The following is a 16,969-nucleotide window of genomic DNA, read 5'->3' on the forward strand; positions in this document are numbered from 1 at the left end:
CCTCCGGCAATTGGCCGGGGACTCCTTAGGACGGCACGTGCGGTCCCTTTAAGAGAGGGGGAGCGCGCGTGCCCTAAGCACACTGCCGGGGAAGGAGCGCGTGCCGGAAGCAGCGGGGAGAGAAGCGCTGGAGGACGCCGCGCCAGGAGCGGGGAGGTGAGAGGGACGGCGTCTCTGCCTAGTACAGGGCAGAGACGCCGATGCTACATCCTGCCTGTCCTGTGTGAACAGTGTCCTGTCTCCTCTGCCCAGCTCTGACCCTTTGCTTGCTGCTCCGGGAGTCTCGCTCTGCTCCCTCTTTCTCACTGCTCCGGCAGTCTCGTTCTGCTCTCTTCCTTTACCTCACTGCTCCGGCAGTCTCGCTCAGCTCCTTCTTTCTCACTGCTCCGGCAGTCTCGTTCTGCTCTCTCCTTCTTTCTCACTGCTCCAGCAGTCTCGCTCTGCTCCTTCTTTCTCACTGCTCCGGCAGTCTCGTTCTGCTCTCTCCCCTATGCTCGCTGCTCTGGCAGTCTCGCTCTGCTCCCTCTTGCTCGCTGCTCCGGCAGTCTGCTCTTACCCTTTGCTCGCTGCTCCGGCAGTCTCGCTCTGCTCTGACCCTTTGCTCGCTGCTCCGGCAGTCTCGCTCTGCTCTGACCCTTTGCTCGCTGCTTAGGCAGTCCTACTCTGCTCTGACCCTTTGCTCGCTGCTCCGGCAGTCCTACCGTGCTTTGACCCTTTGCTCGCTGCTCCGGCAGTCTCGCCCTGCTCCCTCTTGCTCGCTGCTCCGGCAGTCTCGCTCTGCTCAGACCCTTTGCTCGCTGCTCCGGCAGCCTCGCTCTGCTCTGACTCTTTGCTCCGCTCCTGGCGATCTCGTCTTGCTCTGCTTTTGCCCGCCGCTCCGGGCGGTCTCAACCTGCTGTGTCTGTATACCGCTTCTGTACTGGGTCCTATCCTCTCGGTGCTCCAACCTGTTGTACCTGCCAGTACCTCCCCGTCTGCATACCAGTGTGCCAGCCTAAACCTTCCAGTTCCTGTATTCCCCGGTGTGGGCCAACAGCCGTGTCCAGAGTCTGACCTGGAGTAGACCCTGGTCCCTCTGCTCGGTTCCTCCCTGGTGCACTGGCGTCGTATGCCGTCGTGCGATCTTGGTCGGATCGGGCAGACACTTAGTTACGCCCCTCCAGGCACTCTCCGGTACGGTACAGTGGATTCACTACAATCACACGCACACGCCGCTCAGCCCGGGCGTGTGCATTACAGGCCCCCCTATCTTTGTACCCTATATACCACTCCATACCATCAAGATACGAGATGTGCAACATCTGAAACAATGGGTACTGGAAGCCTGTGCTAGCATGTCTTCTGCGGTGTTGCTATCAGTGTGTCAAGAGTGGGAGAAGAGGGTTGCATTGAAAATCCAGCACAATGGGCAGCACTTTGAACACATTTTATAAGTGGTCATAAACTTGTAAAAAAATCATGAAAGAATAAAGTTACGTTAAAACTAAGCACACCACTGTTTTTCTTATGAAATTCTCAATAAGTTTGATGTGTCACATGACCCACTTCCCATTGAAAAAAATAAAGTTGGATCCAAAATGGCCGACTTCAAAATGGCCGTCATGGTCACCATCCATCTGGAAAAGTTTTCCCCCTCCCATATACTAATGTGCCTCAAACAGGAAGTAGATATCACCAACCATTCCATTTTAATTTAGGTGTATCCATATAAATGGCTCACCCTGTATATCTGCAGTATAATAGTGTTATACTGTGTGCATATCTGCAATATAATAGTGTTATTTCTGGTGACAGGTAGGTGCCCTTTAATTTTGTAGTACAATAATTCAATACAATGGTGCCGGAGTCAGCGTGTGTGTGGCACCCCAGGGGGTCTGGTTGCCACAGTGGTAGTAATACCATGTCTGGGAGCAAAACAGAAGTTTCCTGGTCAGTGAACACACTACATGCAACACCCCCTGCTCCAGACCAGAAAAGGGGAGGATCCTGCCCTAGATAACTGGATCTGGAGGCGGGGTTAGCCAGTTTAGAGTGAAGTCTAGTGTCAGGAGTCTGATAGGACACTAAGGAGCAAGGAGCTGAGGACTGGAGCTGTGCAGAGCTCATCCTAGCCGGAGTATATGCAGAGAACCGGACACTGGAGTCCGAGGCTGTGGGACCCTTCAAGCCCAGCAGCAGATACCGCACGGCAGGAGATTGCAGGTCTCCTGGCCCCTAGAAGCCCGGAGGCTCAGCCACACGAAAGGACCAGTACCGCCACAGAGGAGTGAGGAATACACGGGATCCGAGTCGCCAGCCATACGGGTGAGCACAGCACGTCACACTCAGGGACGTGGGCTACAATACGACTATAAGCGGGATAGCCAAAGAGTACAGTCAGAACGGCAGGCCTACAACTCCACCTGGCCAGGGGAATTCTAGGATTGCTCCCAGACTGACCAGGCCCTCATCTCTAGCAAGTACTCCCGTAGGGGCCTATATAATTACCACCAGTAAAAACCCCAGGACCGCACTGCAGAGACTCTGTGTGTTATTACTGACCCTGCACTATCACCACCATCATCCACTCACGCTGTCCTGAAGCTACACTCTTCCTGTGGGGAGTTACACTACCTTGCTGCGCATATCACCAGCTTCAGTGGACTGCTCCGCAGCGGCGGTTACCAATGACCGCAATCCACAGGTGGCGTAGTCGGACTATTTAAACCAAATACATTTAGACTACCCTGGTTTGACCGCCCTGGGTCACGGACCGGGTCGCCGCCACGGTGACTACTACCCCCAGCATCTACTAGGCCCGGCTCCGGGTGCCCCCACGGCCCAGGGGGCGCGTCAACTTTGGCGTAGTCAGCAGGATTGCGTGCCCGCTACCACCGGGTACTGCGCGCCTTCACAGACTGTGTCGCCTACCATGGTGAAGATTTCCCGCCATCTGCTGCCGTTTTCCCGCCATTGTCCGCCATTTTCGGGTCGCCGCGCGGGAAGAAGAGGGGCGTGATCGCTGAAAATGCGCGAAGTCTGAAGCCCCGCCCCACGCACTGACGCAGCGCCAGGTCCTGGAAGGAGCCACAGCGCACGCTGACATCAGACGCGTGCGACACCAGGTCCTCAACGGAGACCATCGCCTGCGGAAATGCGGCCTACGAAAGGAAGGAGAAAGAAGGTAGGCCACGGTTCACTAGGGGGGAAGAAGACGCCAGATATGGAGGGAACTTCCACCGCCAGCGTGGCCACTGCCACAATGATGCCATTCACAATGCCCTATATCCCAGGAGCGGCGTGGCTACCCCAGTACTCAGGAGAGTCGCACACCCTGAGTGACTTCAAAGAGAGACTAATCAGCCTGTTTAAGGTATATCCCCTGTCCGAGGAGCAGAAAGTGAGCATCCTTATAGGCCAGTTGATTGGTGCAGCCCAGAGAGAGGTAAAATCCTGGTCAGCCAGAGAAAAAGGGACTGTAAAGGAGATACTGGCCCGCCTAAAGGACACTTTTGACACCCACACCACCGCAGAGATAAAAATGAAGTTTTATGGGTGCAAACAACGGGCACAGGACAGTGTACGGGACTGTGCTTTAAACCTGCAGGAGGCGCTGAGGGCCATCAAACAGGTACACCCTGACAGTGTGCTTGATGAAAACAGACTGTTAACTGAGCAATTTATTGAGGGTTTACTTTCCAGCGCCCACCGAACCCAGCTGCGCATAATGGCTCTGCAAAACCCTGACTTAGACTTTGCTCAGTTTAAGGACAGGGCCGTCTGGGTGGTGCGAGAACCAGCACCAGGTGGCGCTACAGCTCACCGGTGCCCAGCTATCACCTACCACCAGGAGGTGGCACCCTTTTCCCCGGAGCCTGTAGGAGCTGATGCACAAACTCTGGACAGTGCCCCGTCAACAGACCTGCACCATCAGGTCCAAGAGCTAACTAAAAGTGTAGCTGCGCTTACCAAAACTGTTCAGTCCTTGCAGGTGTATCCCAAAGGAAAGATCCAGCTGGCTTCCAGTCTGGAGGACGTCCCGTGGCGCCGACAGAAAAGAATTCCATTATTATTATTATTATTCCACCATCCAGAGGGAGGAACAGCGACCGCTACGAACAGGACGGACAACCCATCTGCCGCCGCTGCAACCAGCCAGGACATTATGCAAGGTACTGTCATTTAAACAAGCAAAACCTGGGGCAGAGGGCCAACCCCCAGGCATAAGACCACCAGGCCCATAAAGCTGGCGAGACAAATATGTGGGAGGACGACCGGTCCTATCTGTTGTGCTGGACGGCTTTCCAATGAGCGCGTTGCTGGACACTGGATCCCAGGTGACCACTATCCCCTACATTCTTTTCAAACGGTACTGGACTGACTCTGATATTACCCGCCGTCCAGATGAACGTTTGAGCATTTATGCCAGCAATGGTCAACCCGTACCTCAGGTGGGGTTCAAAGAAGTGACCATAAAGGTTGGCAAAGTCGAACTGCCAGCACAAGGACTGATTATTGTCGCCGAGAAAGCCATCCTATGATAACTTTAGGCACTAATGTCATTGAAAATTGTCTTGCAGAAATACTTGTCTTATTGCAGCAGGTTGCGGAAACCGCCAGTTCCAGCCAGCAGCGGGTTCTACAGAGGGAGATCAGAGCCCTGATGAAAAGACAGCAGGTAGAACTGTCTGGTGGTGAAATTGGTAGCGTTAGGATGAGTGGCCCATTCCCAATCGCCATGCCCCCAAAAAGTGAAATGATGATATGGTGCCGGGCAGCTATTGGTCTAAGGGGTAGAGATTACCAGGCCTTGGTAGAGCCCGTCTACTCTGACAGTAGGCCCACCATTTTGACAGCCCGGGGGGTTGTTGATGTCCGCCATGGGAGGGTACCTGTCCGCATCCCAAACATTGGGGAGAGAGAGGTCCATTTGCCCCGGTATGCCACCCTAGCCAAACTGTTCACTGTCAACCAGAATTCTATAAAGACAGTGGAACCCTTGCCTCCATCCCAACAGGCGGAGGATAACGGCTCCAAGGGACAAATGGAGGACTGGTGTCAGAAGCTGCATGTGGGCACTGACTCCACCCCTCAACACCAAAAACAAGGAGTATACCGGGTGGTACAGGAATACGAAAGGGTCTTCAGTAAACATCCACTTGACTTCGGGCAGGTAAAAGGGGTTCAACACCATATCCCCACGGGAGACCATCCACCCATTAAAGAAAGGTACCGGCCTGTACCCCCTGCACACTACCAAAATGCTAAAGGGATGTTGCGAGAAATGAAGGAGGCTGGGGTAATAAGAGACAGTTGTAGCCCCTGGGCAGCTCCATTAGTTCTTGTAAAGAAAAAGGATGGCACTATGAGAATGTGTGTAGACTACAGGAAAATCAATCGCATAACACACAAAGATGCATACCCGTTACCCAGAATAGAGGAGTCACTAGCTGCATTAAAGTCTGCTAACTATTTCTCTACTTTGGATCTTACTAGTGGGTACTGGCAGGTTCCTGTAGCAGAGGCGGATAAGGAAAAGACCGCATTCACCACCCCGATGGGCCTCAGCGAGTTCAACTGCATGCCATTCGGGCTCTGCAAAGCCCCAGGAACCTTCCAGCAGTTGATGGAGTGCTGTCTGGGACATAAGAATTTCGAGACAGTCCTGCTGTACCTGGATGACGTCATTGTATACTCCCAGACGTATGAGGATCATCTGAAGTACCTGGCGGAAGTGTTTGACGCCCTGGCTGGCTTTGGTCTAAAGGTGAAGCCCTCAAAATGTCATCTGCTGAAGCCCAAGGTACAGTACCTGGGGCACGTGGTGAGCGCTGACGGTGTAACTCCAGACCCCGATAAAATCACAGTAATCAAGGACTGGCCAAGACCCTCCATCGTAAAGGAAGTGCGGCAGTTCCTCGGGTTGGTAGGCTACTACCGAAGATTTATTCCAGGCTTCACCAAGATGGCGGCACCCATGCAGGACCTTCCAGTCCAGGAAGGCCAAAAACCAGAAGCCGCCATTCAAATGGAACAAGCTGGAAGATGAGTCCTTCCACCAGCTGAAAATGGCCCTCAAGGGGGACAAGATCCTGGCTTACCCTGATTATGGCCAGCCTTTCATCCTCCACACGGACGCGAGCAACGTGGGACTGGGAGCGGTGCTGTCCCAGATCCAGCAGGGCAGAGAACGGGTAATCGCTTATGCCAGCAGGAAGCTCCGGCCCACAGAAAGGAACCCTGAAAATTACAGCTCCTTCAAGCTAGAGTTCCTCGCAGTGGTAAGGGCAGTGACAGAGCGCTTTAAACATTACCTCGCCTCTTCCAAGTTCACCGTATTCACAGACAACAACCCGCTGACACACCTGGACACTGCGAAACTTGGTGCCCTGAAACAGAGATGGATGACCCGACTCTCCAATTATGAGTTCACCATCAAGTACTGGGCTGGGCGCAAGAATGCCAACACAGATGCACTGTCCAGGATGCCTAACTTGCCAGATGGGGGAGAAGACCCAGAAGAACTGGAAGAGATAGAAATCCCCTCTTTCCACCGTCATGGGATAACTCAGTGTTCCCACTGTGTGAAAGACAGGTACTCTGCCACCAAAGAGGCCACGTTCAATCCCTTGCCCCACCACGGCTGGGAAGAAACACAAGACAGTGACCCGGCCGTCCACCTAGTCAAAGAGTTGCTGACACGAGCCGACTCATAACCTGACCCAGATGCTCCAAAGGAGACCAAACAGCTGTGGAAAGAGAAGAGTAAGTTGTTCATCTATGAAGGGAAGCTGTGTCGAAGAACTGTCAACTCCCGGACGCACGAGCTGGTCTGGCAGGTGGTGGTCCCAAGGCGGGACGCGTCTATGGTCTTGGAAGCATACCATGATGGAGCAGGACACTTTGGATGGAAAAAGCTGGAAGTCCTGCTGCGTGAACGGTTCTATTGGGTTGGCATGAGAGGAACAATCGAGAGGTGGTGTCGAGACTGCGGACCGTGCAATCTGAGAAGAAAAGACCGTGACAGTCAGAGGGCTCCCCTGCAGCCCATCATCACCAAGCAGCCACTCGAACTGGTAGCCCTGGACCATGTGAAGCTGTCCCCGGGCAGGTCAGGCTATGTCTACGCTCTCACTATCGTAGACCACTACTCCCGGTTCCTGGTAGTAGTGCCAGTCAAGGACCAAACGGCTCAGACAGCAGCCAGTGCTTTCCAGCAGCACTTCTGCCTCCCGCATGGTTACCCAGAACGCGTGCTAACTGACCAAGGTCCGGCCTTCGAGGCAGAAGTATTCCAGGAGTTCTGCAACCTGTAAGGTTGCAAGAAGATCAGGACAACGCCTTATCACCCCCAGACCAACGGGATGTGTGAAAAGATGAACCAGGTGGTGATAGACCTACTGAAGACATTGCCCCTGGAGGAACGCAGTCTTTGGCCAGAAAAGTTGCCAGACCTGGTGGACCTCTACAATCATATCCCAGTGAATTCCACCAACTGCACACCAGCGTACCTGATGCGAGCAAGATCTGGTAAGCTGCCCATCGACCTGGATATGGGAGTTCTGACCCCAGAGGACGCCTCACCAGATGCGGATTGGGACACTGAGCGGCAACAGCAGTACCGCAAGGTACAGGAAAGTGTTGAAAGAAGTCTGTCCCAAGCAAGAGAAAGGCAGGAGAAGACTTACAATCAACATGCACCTGCTGCCCCCTTGTCACCTGGAGAGCAAGTCCTAAAGAGAAAAAGGCGGCTCCATAAATTGGATGACCAGTGGGAAAAAGAGCCGTACACCATTCTACCCTCAAACCATGATAACACCAAGGTGTGCCTCATAAGTAAGGACGGAGGTGAGACAACAGCAACAGTTTCCCTAGACCACCTGAAGAAATGTCCCGAGCAGCTACAGCATGCTGAAGAAGGCCAAGATATCCCTCAACCCGCAGAGGAAGTGGAAGAAATGGTCAGCACAGTACTCAGAGAATTTCCACGGTCGTGGACACAAGTAAATAATGCAATAGTTGTACCAGTCCTTACATTTCTCCAACCAGCCCCTCAAGAAGCTGTTGAAGTCCCAGTAGAGTTGGAAGAACCATTGGCCCCGGAGACAGAAGATTCCTCATCAGCATACCAGGAGAATCTACCCTCTGCTAGTAGCGAGCCTGTCGTACCCACGGCAAGCCAAAGGATCCGTAGGAAGCTGCCCAACCTACCAGAGACACCTCCAAACACCTGTAGTGAGGTGAACATTGAGCCCACCACACAAGGGGTAAATACAGGGGACCAAGGTAGAACACAGACAGACAGTGTGTTACGCAGGTCTACCAGAATCACCAGAGGTCAGATCCCTGCTCGTTGGAGAATTTAAAATGTAACTATAACTGCAATGTTGAATTGTTTTATGTGTGTATTAACCTTGTTTTCCCAGTTACCCGACAGGTTTCAGAGACTTTTTAGGTTATGGACGATGAGTAACCAAAAACTTTGCCTGTAAATAGTTGCACCTGTAAAGAGCCCCCTTTGTGCCAGACCACAGAACAAAAACCCATGGAGGTGGCTGAAGACGTGGTCCAACACCGGATCATCAATGCCCTGTAGCCACCCCAGGGCCTCCGTGGAGGGTTTGGGACGGGTCCCTCAAACTACATCTTCGGTGAAATGGACACCTGGTTGCGGATGATACCGTGACCTATAGAGACTCTAATGATTGTAAATATGTTAATGTATTGTTATCTGTTATATTTTTGCAAAATATGTTCAGTCCCGGAGTACTGAAATTCACTAGGGGGGAATGTGGCACCCCAGGGGGTCTGGTTGCCACAGTGGTAGTAATACCATGTCTGGGAGCAAAACAGGAGTTTCCTGGTCAGGGAACACATTACATGCAACACCTCCTGCTCCAGACCAGAGAGGGGAGGATCCTGCCCTTTATAACTGGGTCTGGAGGCGGGGTTAGACAGTTTAGAGTGAAGTCTAGTGTCAGGAGTCTGATAGGACACTAAGGAGCAAGGAGGTGAGGACTGGAGCTGTGCAGAGCTCGTCCTAGCCGGAGTATATGCAGAGAACCGGACACCGGAGTCCGAGGCTGTGGGACCCTTCAAGCCCAGCAGCAGATATCGCATGGCAGGAGATTGCAGGTCTCCTGGCCCCCAGAAGCCCGGAGGCTCAGCCACACGAAAGGACCAGTACCGCCACAGAGGAGCGAGGAATACACGGGATCCGAGTCGCCAGCCATACAGGTGAGCACAGCACGTCACACTCAGGGACGTGGGCTACAATACGACTATAAGCGGGATAGCCAAAGAGTACAGTCAGAACGGCAGGCCTACAACTCCACCTGGCCAGGGGAATTCTAGGATTGCTCCCAGACTGACCAGGCCCTCATCTCTAGCAAGTACTCCCATAGGGGCCTATATAATTACCACCAGTAAAGACCCCAGGACCGCACTGCAGAGACTCTGTGTGTTATTACTGACCCTGCACTATCACCACCATCATCCACTCACGCTGCCCTGAAGCTACACTCTTCCTGTGGGGAGTTACACTACCTTGCTGCGCATATCACCAGCTTCAGTGGACTGCTCCGCAGCAGCGGTTACCAATGACCGCAATCCACAGGTGGCGTAGTCGGACTATTTAAACCAAATACACTTAGACTACCCTAGTTTGACCGCCCTGGGTCACGGACCGGGTCGCCGCCACGGTGACTACTACCCCCAGCATCTACTAGGCCCGGCTCCGGGTGCCCCCACGGCCCAGGGGGCGTGTCATGTGCACTTACAGCTCTATCTGTCACCATTTTTTTAAGACACTGTGTCTGAGAATTTACATATACAGTTTCTTCAATAAAATGGCACCGGATAGCGCGGTATGCGCACGCGCTGATCCGGCACCATTTTATTGAAGTAATGTACTACAACATCAACATAGCAGTGCACATGCACCACCCATCACCATTACCCCCATGGCCGGAGCGTGCGCACTGCTATATTGATGTTGTAGCAGCATCGGACTGGCCCGCCAGGACACCGGTCAATCCCCAGGTGGGCCCCAAGTCCTCGGTGGACCCCCGTGCCGGATATAGTGGGGGTCCGCTGGTAACTGTGTTTTTTCTAACCACGGACCCGCCTATCACTGTCTCTGCTATGCACCGCGTTTGGACGTCATGCGTCGCATAGTGCTGACATTAAAGGCTGGAGGCCATTTAACATCATTGTTATGCGCCGAGCACTGACGTCGTTATGCGGTGCATAGCAGTGATGTTTAAAGGCCGCGCACGTCAGCGTGTGGCCTCTGATAGGCTGACGGGCATTAAACGTCACTGCTATGGACATTCTATGTCACTGCTATAGAGGATGCCGCCGGGGGAGCGCAGGAAGGTGAGAATATTTTTTTTTCTATATGAATAAGCAGGTTAGTTAGTGGACATAGGCAACTGGGATGGGGCAGCATACAAGCTCGGGGGAGGGTGATTCATAAGGGCCCATGATGGGGGGTAATACATCCGGGCCCATGATGAAGGGGGGTGATACAGGTCATACATAAGGGCCCATAATTAAGGGGGAGGATACATAAGGGCCCGTGATGAAGGGGGGAGGATACATAGGAGCCCATGATGAAGGTGGGTGATACATAGGGGCCCAGGATGAAGGGGGGTGATACATAGGGGCCCAGGATGAAGGGGGGTGATACATAGGGGCCCATGATGAAAGGGGGTGATACATAGGGGCCCAGGATGAAGGGGGGTGATACATAGGGGCCCAAGATGAAGGGGGGTGATACATAGGGGCTCAGGATGAAAGGGGGTGATACATAGGAGCCCATGATGAAGGGGTGATACATAGGGGCCCACGATGAAGGGGGGTTATACATAGGGACCTAGGATGAAGGGTGGTGATACATAGGGGCCCATGATGAACGGGGGGTGATACATAGGGGCCCAGGATGAAGATGGGGTGATATATAGGGGCCCATGATGAAGAGGGGTGATACATAAGGGTCCATGATGAGGGGGATGATACATAGGGGCCCATGATGAAGGGGAAGTCATACATAGGGGCCCATGATGAAGGGGGTGATACATAGGGGCCCAGGATAAAGGAGGGTGATACATACAGTAGGTGCCCTGGATGGATGGGTGGGTGGGATACATTTGAGCCCAGGATGGGGGGGGGATAATACATAGGGGCCCAGAATGGGTGGGGATACATAGGGGCCCACGATGGGTGGGGATACATAGGGGCCCGGGATATAGGGGGGGATACATGGGGGTCTAGAATGGGGAATATTAAATAAAGGAGGCCAGGATGGGTGACAGTTACAGTATGGGGGCCAAAATGAGGTATTATTAGTTTATGGTGGCAAGTGGGGACATAATTACTGTAGGGGACATTAATGCTGTAATTTAATTTACTTTTGAGGATACTGTCTTCCATGGGGGAGGAACAAAAGGGAGGCCATGTTAATGTGCAGGGCGGCACTATGTCGCTTTTTTTCTTCATCTGGTGTAGTGTAGAAATCGGGGAATAAGTGTGGAATGTGATCTAGAAGAGATCAGCTATTGATAATTGTGTGTTATTTTCTGCAGCAACGAGTCCTGGCTGGAAGAAGTGATGGCCGTCTGTGCCAGTTGAAGAAGAAAAGCGAAGATGAAGGACTTCACCTAGAGACGTCACTGGTGAGGCAGTATCTTACATGTACATGCACACTATATAGTATATACAGAGCTCCTGTGTATAATGTCACTGGTGATCCCTGTATTACCTCTACACTGACACTATATACACAGCTCCTGTGCATAATGTCACTGGTGATCACTGTATTACCTGTACACTGACACTATATACAGAGCTCCTGTGTATAATGTCACCAGTGGTAATATTTGTGTTATTAATTTTGTGGTTTTTATTCATGATCCTTATTGTAGTATTATTCGGTGACTATGTAATGGTAACGTGTGGTATGATGGTAATGGTCACTTGTGTATGTGGTAATAATATGTGATCTGGTCATGGTATGGCGGTATTTGTTCCTTGCATGTAGTATTATTCGGTCACAATGTGGTGGTAATATGTGGTCTGGTCATGGTGTGACGGTATTTGTTCATTGCATGTGGTATTATTTGGTCACTATGGTGGTAATATGTGATTTGGACATGGTGTGGCGGTATTTGTTCCTTGTATGTGGTATTATTCAGTCAATGTGGTGGTAATATGTGATCTGGTCATGGTGTAGCGATATTTGTTCCTTGTATGTGGTATTATTCAGTCAATGTGGTGGTAATATGTGGTCCGGTCATAGTGTAGTGGTATTTGTTCCTTGCATGTGGTATTATACGGTTACTGTGTGGTGGTAATATGTTATCTGGTCATGGTGTGACGGTATTTGTTCCATATATATGGCGGTATTTCTATCTTGTAAGTGATATTATTGGTGTTGGTATAGTGGATTGTGTTGTGTATGGAAGTCACTTGTTCTCTCTGGTATCAAAAACGGGAAGATTCTTTATTTCCAATACAGATTAATTACTTAACTTGTCCCTGTCCTGTGTCTATTACACAGTAGCAAATATGCAGGGCCGGCTCCAGGTTTTTCTGGGCCCCGGGCGAAAGAGTCTCAGTGGGCCCCTTTAATACATACCACGATTCATGATGCACAGATACCGCAGAGAAATATATATATATAGTACAATGCAAAGATTTCACTTCTTACATTACATGAGCGATATTTATTGCAAATTCCACAATAGCTCAGAAACCAGCGAATCGCTCCACACAGAATACTGGCCCCCATATAAGGCCCCATACGGAATACAGGCCCCCATATAAGGCCCCATACGGAATACTGGCCCCTATATAAGGCCCCATACGGAATACTGGCCCCCATATAAGGCTCCATACGGAATACTGGCCCCCATATAAGGCCCCATACGGAATACTGGCCCCCATATAAGGCCCCATACGGAATACTGGCCCCCATATAAGGCCCCATACTGAATCCTGGTCCCCATATAAGGCTCCATATGGAATACTTGGCCCCCATACAGAATACTGGCCTCCATATAAGGCTCCATACGGAATACTGGCCCCCACATAAGGCTCCATACAGAATACTGGCCCCCATATAACGCTCCGTACAGGATACTGGTCCCCTTATAAAGCTCCATACAGGATACTGGCCCCCATATCACGCTCCATACAGGATACTGGTCCCCTTTATAAAGCTCCATACAGGATACTGGCCCCCATATAAGGCCCCATACGGAATACTGGCCCCCATATAAGGCCCCATACGGAATACTGGCCCCCATATAAGGCCCCATACGGAATACTGGCCCCCATATAAGGCCCCATACTGAATCCTGGCCCCCATATAAGGCTCCATATGGAATACTTGGCCCCCATACAGAATACTGGCCTCCATATAAGGCTCCATACGGAATACTGGCCCCCATATAAGGCCCCATACGGAATACTGGCCCCCATATAAGGCCCCATATGGAATACTGGCCCCCATATAAGGCCCCATACGGAATACTGGCCCCCATATAAGGCCCCATACTGAATCCTGGCCCCCATATAAGGCTCCATATGGAATACTTAGCCCCCATACAGAATACTGGCCTCCATATAAGGCTCCATACGGAATACTGGCTCCCATATAAGGCTCCATACAGAATACTGGCCACCATATAACGCTCCATACAGGATACTGGTCTCCTTATAAAGCTCCATACAGGATACTGGCCCCCATATAACACTCCATACAGGATACTGGTCCCCTTATAAAGCTCCATACAGGATACTGGCCCCCATATAAGGCGCCATACGGAATACTGGCCCCCATATAAGGCCCCATACGGAATACTGGCCCCCATATAAGGCCCCATACGGAATACTGGCCCCCATATAAGGCCCCATACTGAATCCTGGCCCCCATATAAGGCTCCATATGGAATACTTGGCCCCCATACAGAATACTGGCCTCCATATAAGGCTCCATACGGAATACTGGCCCCCATATAAGGCTCCATACAGAATACTGGCCCCCATATAACGCTCCATACAGGATACTGGTCCCCTTATAAAGCTCCATACAGGATACTGGCCCCCATATAATGCTCCATACAGGATACTGGTCCCCTTATAAAGCTCCATACAGGATACTGGCCCCCATATAACGCTCCATACAGGATACTGGTCCCCTTATAACGCTCCATACTGGATACTGGCCCGCATATAATGCTGCATGCAGGCTGTTACCCCCCACATAATGGCCCATACAGGCTGTCCCCCCCCTTATAATGCTCCATGCAGGCTGTTACCCCCCACATAATGCCCCATACAGGCTGCCCCCCCCCTTATAATGCTCCATGCAGGCTGTTCCCCTCACATAATGCACTATGCAGGCTGTCCCCCCCCTTATAATGCCCCATGCAGGCTGTTCCCCACCTTATAATGCACCATGCAGGCTGTCACCCCTCCTCTTTATAATGCCCCATGCAGGATGTACCCCCCCCCCCTCTTTATAAGGCCCCATGCAGGATGTCACCCCCCCTCTTTATAATTCCCCATGCAGGATGTCACCCCCTCTCTTTATAATGCCCCATGCAGGATGTCACCCCCCTCTCTTTATAATGCCCCATGCAGGATGTCACCCCCCCTCTTTATAATGCCCCATGCAGGATGTCACCCCCTCTCTTTATAATGCCCCATGCAGAATGTCACCCCCTCTATTTATAATGCCCCATGCAGGATGTCACACCCCCCTTTCTTTATAATGCCCCATGCAGGATATACCCCCCCCTCTTTATAATGCCCCATGCAGGCTGTCGCCCCATGCAGGATGTACCCTCCCCTCTTTATAATGCCCCATGCAGGATGTCACCCCCCTCTCTCTATAATGCCCCATGCAGGATGTCACCCCCCCTCTCTATAATGCCCCATGCAGGATGTCACCCCCCTCTCTCTATAATGCCCCATGCAGGATGTCACCCCCCCTCTCTTTATAATGCCCCATGCAAGATGTCACCCCCCCATATTATGCCCCATGCAGGATGTCACCCCCCCCTTATTATGCCCCATGCCTCCATACATTAAAAAAAAAAAAAAATCAAATACTCACCTCCCTCCTCCTCACCTGCTGCCCGCTGCTCGGGTCCGGACTCCAGCGTTGCCGGCGTCGTCCCGCTCTGCGCTCCCTGTGATGGCTCAGGGGAGGGCGTGGTGTAAAGACGTCACCGCGCCCTCTGACCTGAGACGTCACAGGGAGCGCAGAGCAGGACGACAGCTTATCTGCAGAGGCACGGGGAGAGGCAATTATCCGGCTGCCGGGGCCCTGAGCAAGCGGCGGAGAAGGGCGGGCACTGACACTGCTCTCCTCTGCCCATAGCCCGGCGGGGTGCGCGACCGCCAGTGGGCCCCCCTGCCTGCTCAGGGCCCCGGCACTTGCCCGGGTGCGCCGGGTGCTGGCGCCGGCCCTGCAAATATGCACTTACAGAGATTCTCTGGAGAAAGCAAGTAATTGCCTACCCTAAGGCCATGTTCACACGTTCAGCAATGGGTCAGTATTTAGCTCAGTATTTGTAAGCTAAAACCAGGAGTGGGTGAGAAATACAGAAGTGGTGACGTGTTTCTATTATACTTTTCCTCTGATTGTTCCACTCCTGACTTTGGCTTACAAATAAGTGATGTAAAATACTGAACGTGAACATGGCCCGGCCGATCGACAGAATGTGGAGCTTTTATCCCCATTAGGCCACAGCCCCACTATCAGTATTTGGTCAGTATTTTTTCTCAGGAGTGAGGGCCAAAACCAGGAGTGGGTGATAAATGCAGAATTGGTGCCCTTCTTTCTGTTATACCTTTTCTCTGATTATTCCTCACCTGGTTTTGGCTCCCACTCCTGAGAAACAATACTGACTGAATACTGACTGAATACTGACCAAATACTGATAGTGGGGCCGTAGCCTTTGACTGGAGCGGCATGTGCGACTTGACCACTGATCCATTCATTCTCTAGTGGCTGCTCTTGTTTTTTCTGGAAGCCCCAAACAGGATGAATGGAGCTGCATTGGAGATAAGCGCCCTGTCAGGGATAAAAGTTCCCCATTCTTCGGATCGATGCGGTTTCCAATGGTTGGATTCCACCGACCAATAAGTTATCACCTACCTGACCTGTGGATCGGCGATAACTTGTTTTCATCAAAGAACCCTTTAATGTAAACTACAGTTTATGTACAGCCCAGATATGGGGTGCGCACAGTGGATGAGCAGGAGCTCCACTACAAGAGGGATAACGGCTAACAGGTACTTGCATATAGCTGTAGGGTGGGCCCCTAGAGTCAATTCCCCCTGTGGACCCCAGATACCCCAGTCCGACCCTGCGTTGTAGTACATTACTTCAATAAAGTGGCGCCAGCGGCTGTGGAGTCGGTAAGCCAAACTTCCGACTCCAACTTCGACTTCTCAATTTCCATAAAACTGACTCTGACTCCAACTCCGACTCCCTCATACATGGCTCATGTTTAAGTGATGCCTTTATTGTAGCATAGATTCATCTCAGCTAAATGTCTAGACCCTTAGACTAAAAATAGGACAGACATTTATAGGACATTTCATAACTTTCCCAAATTCTTATGAAAAAATATTCCCCACAAACTGCATTGAACTACTGTAACCAATTTATTATATATTTTAGGAGTCGGAGTCGGTCCATTTTTTGCAGACTCCAACTCCGACTCCACCAAAATGGACACCGACTCCGACTCCACAGACCTGGCCAGCGTTACCGTGCTATCTATTGCCATTTTATTGAAAACACTGTATATGTGAATTTGCAGACACAGCATCTTTAAAAAAAAAATGGTGCCAGCAATGTATCAATAAAAATGCTGGCCACCCTGGCGTAGAACAGGTTCAATAGCTAGATTTTTTATAATTCTTTATTTATTGAAAAGATTCAGACAATCAGAATTACAATACAGCACAACAA

Source organism: Phyllobates terribilis, unplaced genomic scaffold (assembly GCF_046119375.1).
Source record: "Phyllobates terribilis strain yellow unplaced genomic scaffold, ASM4611937v1 Scaffold_3__8_contigs__length_932513732, whole genome shotgun sequence".
NCBI classification, from domain to species: domain Eukaryota; kingdom Metazoa; phylum Chordata; class Amphibia; order Anura; family Dendrobatidae; genus Phyllobates; species Phyllobates terribilis.